Here is a 7572-nt window from a genome sequence, read left to right as displayed (position 1 = left end):
TCTGCATTTTTTTTACATTTTCAAATTTACTCAATTTGCCAAGGTCATTCTGACTGTGCCTCTGTAGGACAGGTGATGATTGAGCATAAAACACAATTTGTAAGCATAATGTTGCATCAAGCTTTGTTTTTTCTTAAGTGCAAACAATTGGAGTGAAGAAAGGAGATGCAAATTTAGAGAAAATATACTACTGATTGTTAATGTTGAAAGTGAAAACATTTGTCCCAAAATGTGGTGAAACTTTGATGTCAGTATCACATGCGCATTTCAGACTTGTTAAACTATGTTCATCTGCTCTTTTAGCTTTTGTTTATTAAGTATATTTATAGTCTATTGATGCCTGAGGTAGAAAAATCTGAAATTAGACATAGTGGTAATTCGGTTTCTAGGAATCTTCCACGGCAGCACCTTAGGAGGTTCACTCTCTGCCCTAATAGGGACAGAGAACACATAGAGATGAAATAGTCCCTCCCATTTTCCTATCCACAGTATTTTTCCGATGCCAAAGCAACAACTAACATATGCACAAAGAAACTATTTGATGTTCCCAGAAGTCTTTTGTGAAAGCACAAATTCAGGACATTTAAGATTTGCCTCAAGGACCCCCAGGAATACTGCCAAAGTGCCAACGTTGAGAATTGGCTTTGCTAAGCCCCATCACTTTTAGTTTTCGATTTGAGATTGCCACCAATGGAGCGGAACCCCAACTGATCAGTAACAGGAGTGAAGCTGTACAATTTCTTGAAAGAAAATGCTAATGTCAGAAGTAGGATTCGAACCCACGCCTCCAGGTGAGGCTGCGAACTGAACGCAGCACCTTAGACCGCTCCGCCATCCTGACTTCTTCTGGCTTTTGTAATTTAACTCTTTCTAAGCTAAGCAGTAGAAAGATGAGCATTACTTGTGTTGAAAGGAAATATACCATGATTTATTTTATTTTAATATTGATTTGTAACCTATTAGTTACAGCCAATTTTGAGCTTCATGACCAAGCACCGTTTTTTAAATCTGACATGTATCACTTTATGTGGCAATAACACTTGAAAGCTTAACATATCCCCGTGATTCTGATAGTGTTATTTTGTAACACATTGTACTTTATATTAATGGTAAATTTAGGTCAATATATATTTAGTTTTTCTTGTGAAAATATCTAAAGTTGCACAATTTCATTGAAATACGGTGATGCTTCATATGTCTTCAGAAACTACTGTTTGGTCACACAGCAGTGCTTTGAAAGTAAGAGTGCTATTTGGGTTTTGTGAATGGAGATTTTGCAAGAATATTTTGAGGGTGACATTTGCGGAGTTCCAAAAGTACCAAAACAGCAGAAACCCCTCCAAAGTGATCCCATTTTATAAATTACTCCTCACAATGAATTCATCAACACCGGCAATTACTATTAATGTCCAACAGGTGTTTTCACTCTGCAACATCCAGAATTGCAAATAAGCCAGTTTAGTGCCCAGCTTGCGCTTATGGAGACAAGCACCCCATACATTTTAAGTGGGTTCTCCTCGCTAGAGAAATGCCAAATCTGTGGATTCTTTGTCTTACCATTAATGTGGAAACCCCTATTTTTAGAATGAAAGATGACGATCATGAGTTGGGGCTTGTGTTTTTTGCCTTCCTAGCTTTTTCCCTAAACAGCTTTGTTCCTGGCATATTTTTGAGGCATATTTGTCTCAGTAATGCCACAGCGATTCATAGTCACACATAAATGGCTGAAATCATTCAGCTAGTGTCTGATACATGCTGCCCGTATTAGCTATCAGGTTTCCTTTAAATCCTTATACAGCTAAGTCAAACTAAAATAAAACAAAGTGATGACGTCCAGAATGAAGGAAAAATTACAAAAAATATTATTTTCCTCAAAAGTTAAAAGTGTTCGGTTCTCAAGTTTCTATCATTTTATTTCCTGTAGATAGTTAAAATGATTAGGATTTTTACATTCCCTGTAAACAGTCAGTCCATATGCTTTGTTTATTTTCTGCTTAAAATTTAATGGGTGAAGAAAAAAACTTTTGCCGAAACCCGGGATTGAACTAGGGACCTTTACATCTTCAGCCTAACACTCTCCCAACTGAGATTTTTCAGCAGGACACATTTAGATTCAGGAATGTTCAACACACTGTAGATGTCACAACTGGATGTATTTATTTTTACTTTGACCTGTTTTTGCAAGATTATCTATATTTGAAAGTCCCGCTATTTTGCGTACATATTTAAGAACTTACATTAATTCTTTGTGAATGAATAGAAAAAAACAGCAATTCTGCATTTTTTTTACATTTTCAAATTTACTCAATTCGCCAGGGTAATTCTGACTGTGTCTCTGTAGGACAGGTGATGATTGAGCATAAAACACAATTTGTAAGCATAATGTTGCATCAAGCTGTATTATTTTCTTAGGTGCAAACAATTGGAGTGAAGAAAGGAGATGCAAATTTAAAGAAAATATTCTACTGATTGTTAATGTTGAAAGTGAAAACATTTGTCCCAAAATGTGGTGAAACTTTGATGTCAGTATCACATGCGCATTTCAGACTTGTTAAACTATGTTCATCTGCTCTTTTAGCTTTTGTTTATTAAGTATATTTAAAGTCTATTGATGCCTGAGGTAAAAAAATCTGAAATTAGACTTAATGGTAGTGTTGAGCCACCCCCGTAGTGTTCGAGTTCTGTTCGGTTCGACGAACACCCGTGTGTTCATCGAACTGTTCGTCGAACACCTTCGAACACCGTTAAAACCAATGGCAGGCAAACAAAAACACATAGAAACACATAGAAAACACCTTCAAAGGTGTCCAAAAGCTGACAAACTGCGCAGAAGACACAACTAACACATGGAAAAGTGACAAGTACATATAGTCATGCGAAAAGAAAAGAGGTGGAGGAGTAAAAGGAGGGGGAGACACAGATATAGGCATGTCATGCCCTTCTAAAATCCAAAAAGTGAGAAGCCGACACGTTCAGTCCGCTCCTGCCCGTGCCACCTCCGTGTCGCCGGGTTTCTGCCAGAGCCGCGGTGAACCCTGACGGCCAGCCCCCCTCTCCCAATACTGGTGCCTGTCCGCTGGTGGGTCGAGCGAGCCCCCCTGTGGTGGAGGCAGCTCTAAGCTTTTTAATTTAAATTGTCTCTCTAATTTGAATGAATACACTTTAAATCCATTTACAAGGATCTATTGGAGGGCAAGTCTCATGCCAGCAGCCGCGTAATTCCAGCTCCAGTAGCGTCCACTAAAGCTGCTGCAGTTAAAAAGCTTTTATAAGGATCGAGCTCGGCTGTCCACCGCAAGGCATCCTACTGCCAGTCCCAGCCCCTATGCCTTGGGGTGCCTCCTGATGCTCTTCACTGAGTATCCCGTGGTCCCGAAGCATTTCCTTTGAAAAAATTAAGTGTCCAAACTACAGGTGGTGTAGCTTGCTTAACAGCCGGGATAATCCGCTGACTAGCAGACACTGCTACTAGGCACAAAGTATTTCCTGGGCTAGATGCAGTTAAAAATTTGTAATTACATACTCTCGTTGGATGCTGAGAAAACATTCCATAGAGTCTCCTGGCACACCATATATTATTCTCTTAAAAAGCTTGGGGTAGGGGTCTAGGGGTCCCTTTTATAGCCAAATCACGGCCCTGTATTGCAATACGTCACCTAGGCTGAAGATAAATGGAACTGTAGCACCCTGAGGGCTCGGTTGCTACAGAGGTATTGCACCTCTCCCAGAGGTGTGATATCTCACTCTCAGGTAAGGATGGAGTGTGGATCAGGACCCGACACCTGCATGCATTACACCACATTGCCGTGGGGCAGGGCGACCAATATGCCCCTGAGATGGGCACGACAGTCCCTGTCTCTGGCTGGAGTGGGGGGAGGGAACACTGAGGACAGGGAACCCTGTAGTGTAGGAGCAGGGAGGAAGCAGTTCATGGGTGCATTGAGAAGGGAGTATAAAAGGTGGGCACCATCTTAGTTCAGTGCAGAGAAGTCTGAGCAGAAGTGGCATGGAGCAGGAGCTCTGCATGAGCTCTGCTCCGGAGGCAGGCCTAGTAACAGAGGCCCAGGCATGGAAGGGGGAGAAGGAAGGAAGAGGAGCGGAGAAGGCTCCAGGAACGAGGAACGAAGGGATCCCAGGGGTGCGGACGTGCGAGTCGCCATTGCACGCCCGAATCCACCTGCGTGGAGGGGTCAGGCCAAAGGGGGAGACCGGTCCCCGAAACTAGTGGAGGCAGGAAACGACCCTCAGCTAGAAACCGGAGGCTGTGACATTTTATGTGGCGCAGCCCCTCGCTACACCCGCTAGGAAGGCACCACATAGGGTCAGGGAAACTGGCGCCAAGTTTACCAAGAGGAGGCCCGAGGCAGTCGGACAGAAGGGTTGGTAAGAAAGGCAAGACAAAGGACACACAAAAGGGGTCCTGTGAAGCGCTCCAAAGTTATCTGGGAGTTGTCTGAGCCCCTCACCTGGTGAGCACAGTACGACGTGGGCAGCCGTTACCTGCAGACATGATCTGGATAATAAGAACTGTGAGTAAAAGCCCTGGACTGCATCACTGACTCTGTGTCGTTACTGCTGCTGCCCTGCACCATCACCCCCATCCTCTGCATACATTGCCCTGAGGCTATACTCCTCCCGTGGGGAGTTATGCTACGCTCTGCTGCACCCACAACACCAGCCTCAGCGGTCTGCCCTGCAGCGGCGGTTCACTCTGACCGCAATCCACGGGTGGCGTAGTCGGACATTTAAACATCAAAACAACATAAATAGTTCCGCCGCTGGTTTGACCGCCCTGAGCCACGGAACCGGTTTGCCGCCATGGAGACTACAACCACCAGCATCCACCAAAAAGGGTCCGGTTCCGGGTGTCCCAAGGCCCAGGGGGTGCATCAGAACATTTTCATCACCTTTCACAATCACCAATGGGACAAGGCAGGGATGTCCTCTGTCCCCTCTCTTATACATCCTAGTGACGGAGCACCTGCTCTCATCAATTCGCCATAACCCCAATATTAGGTGGATTGAGGTGGGAGGCACCGAGTACAAGTGCTCTCTATTTGCTGATGATGTCCTAGTATATATCACTCAATCACATATATCCATCCATGCTGTTATGGCTGAAATAGATCACTTTGTTACATGGTCAAATTTTAAAATCAATGCAGCGAAGTCTGAGGCCCTCGATGTCTCCCTCCCCAAATCCATACAGGATTCCATCCAGTCCAACTTTCCCTTTGTCTGGCCCTCACAGGGTATCAAATACTTAGGAATTCCTATTCATAGAGACCTCTCCCATCTATGTTATCTTCATTTTGGGCCCTTTATTGAACAACTCCATACAGACCACGGATGGCAAGTTAGACCTGTAAGATTCACTACGGGAACCACTGGTGTTTTGTGGAAAAGCACATGTACACTGTGTTCCAAATTATTATGCAAAAAGTGTTTAGGAGTGATAAGGGAAGAATTTATTTGTTTGTCAGTTAAACTCATTGATGGTGATGTGTGTCAGGGCTCTTTATATCACTGTAAGCAATTGCAGACACCTGTGCTAATTGGTTTGACAGGTGTGTCCAATGAAAGGCAAGACTACTTAAGAAGGCTGTCTCACATTATTAAGCAGCCTACATTTTCTGCCAAAATGGGAAAGAAAAAGGATGTGTCGGCTGCTGAGAAGCAACAAATTGTGGAGTGTTTAGGTCAAGGCATGACTACAATCAACATTGTGCGATGATCAGGATGAAGTGTCTTGGCAATCAAGAAGTATGTAGCTGATTCACAGTACACACGTGTGCGTGCTGATAAGGGCAAATTGAGGACTCTTTCCTACAGGCAATTACGTCAGGTTAAAAGAGCAGTGGCAAAAAAGCCTTGTCATAGCAGCAGACAAGTAAGTTTTTGAAGCTTCTGGTGCCTCCAACGTCCCCCGAACAACAAGATGCAGGGTCCTTCAGAGGTTCGCAGCTGTGCATACGCCATCCTATCGACCTCCTCTATCCACTTCACACAAGCAGAAACGGCTCCAGTGGGCCAAACATTACATGAAGACTGATTTCAAAACTGTTTTGTTCACGGATGAGTGCCGTGCAGCGCTCGATGGTCCAGATGGATGGAGTGGAGGATGGCTGGTTGATGGACACCCCACGCAAACACGGCTACAGCGCCAACAAGGAGGAGGTGGAGTAATGTTTTGGGCTAGAATCATGGGGAGAGAGATTGTCGCCCCCTTTCGGATCCCTGAAGGGGTAAAGATGAATTCCATAATGTATGTGGATTTTCTCAAACAGCACTTCCTGCCATGGTTCAAGAAGAAGAACAGTGTATTCCACAGCAAGATCATTTTTATGCATGATAATGCACCATCTCATGCTGCACATAACACATCTTCATCTCTGGCTGATATGGGCATAAAAGGGGACAAACTTATGGTGTGACCCCCATGCTCCCCTGACCTCTACCCCATTCAGAACCTCTGGAGCATCATCAAAAGGAGTGTCTATGATGGCGGGAGGCAGTTCACATCTAAGCAACAGCTCTGGGAGGGTATTCTGTCCTCATGCAAAACAATTGAAGCAGAACCATCCAAAACCTGACAAATTCAATGGACGAGAGAGTTCAGAAGCTCCTTTCGAACAAGGGGTCCTATGTGAAAATGTAACATCACCTAGAATAAAGTTTTGAGTTGAAAACTGTTTGATTTCAGTTTCTAATAACCTGCTAATGCTTATAATTTCAAAAATGACCATTTTTTTGGTCTTTATTAAAATGAAAAGGTTGATCGAAAAGTTTGGGGGATCTAAGAGTGTGGCAACCCAGTAATCATGATTACTTCGAATTCTGACAATATGAGGGTCATGTTGCAGGTAGTGCAGCAAGAAGGCACTTATGTGTCTTGCGCATCTCGGAGCCCCAAAATTATTTTCCGGGCTAGATGCAGCTAAAAATTATTATTAATTTTAAATCTGGTGGAGTTTAGTATAGATGGCCTAATAGGATCAGTGCTGCACACTACTACAAAGCCCAAATTATTTTCCAGCCAAGATACAGATAAACATGATTAGTAATTTTAAATCTGGTGGAGCTTATTATAGATGGCCTAATAGAATCAGTGCTGCACACTGCTACAAAGCCCAAATTATTTTCCAGCCAAGATACAGATAAACATGATTAGTAATTTGAAAGCTTTAAATGGTTGGTGAGGTGATTTTAACCAATCATCAAGCTTTTACTCTCCCCAGGATGACACAGGGGTAGAAAAGTCGTTTCGGATCCATGATTTGTTCATCTTTATGAACGTGAGTCTGTCTACATTATCAGTGGAGAGCCGCGTGCGCTTATCTGTCAGCACACCACCAGCAGCGCTGAACACACGTTCAGACAGTACGCTGGCTGCGGGGCATGACAAGATCTCCAAGGCGTAAGTGGCTAGCTCCGGCCATTTATCCAGATTGGAAGCCCAAAAAGAGCAAGGGTCCAGTGACACAGTCATGGCTTCAATGTTTACTTGGAGATACTCCTGTACCATCGTCTCTAGGCGTTGACTATGTGTCAGACTTCTTGTCTCCTGTGGCC

This window comes from Phyllobates terribilis, unplaced genomic scaffold, assembly GCF_046119375.1.
Source record: "Phyllobates terribilis strain yellow unplaced genomic scaffold, ASM4611937v1 Scaffold_65__1_contigs__length_7625178, whole genome shotgun sequence".
Classification (NCBI taxonomy): Eukaryota; Metazoa; Chordata; class Amphibia; order Anura; family Dendrobatidae; genus Phyllobates; species Phyllobates terribilis.
This window is presented reverse-complemented; position numbering follows the sequence as displayed.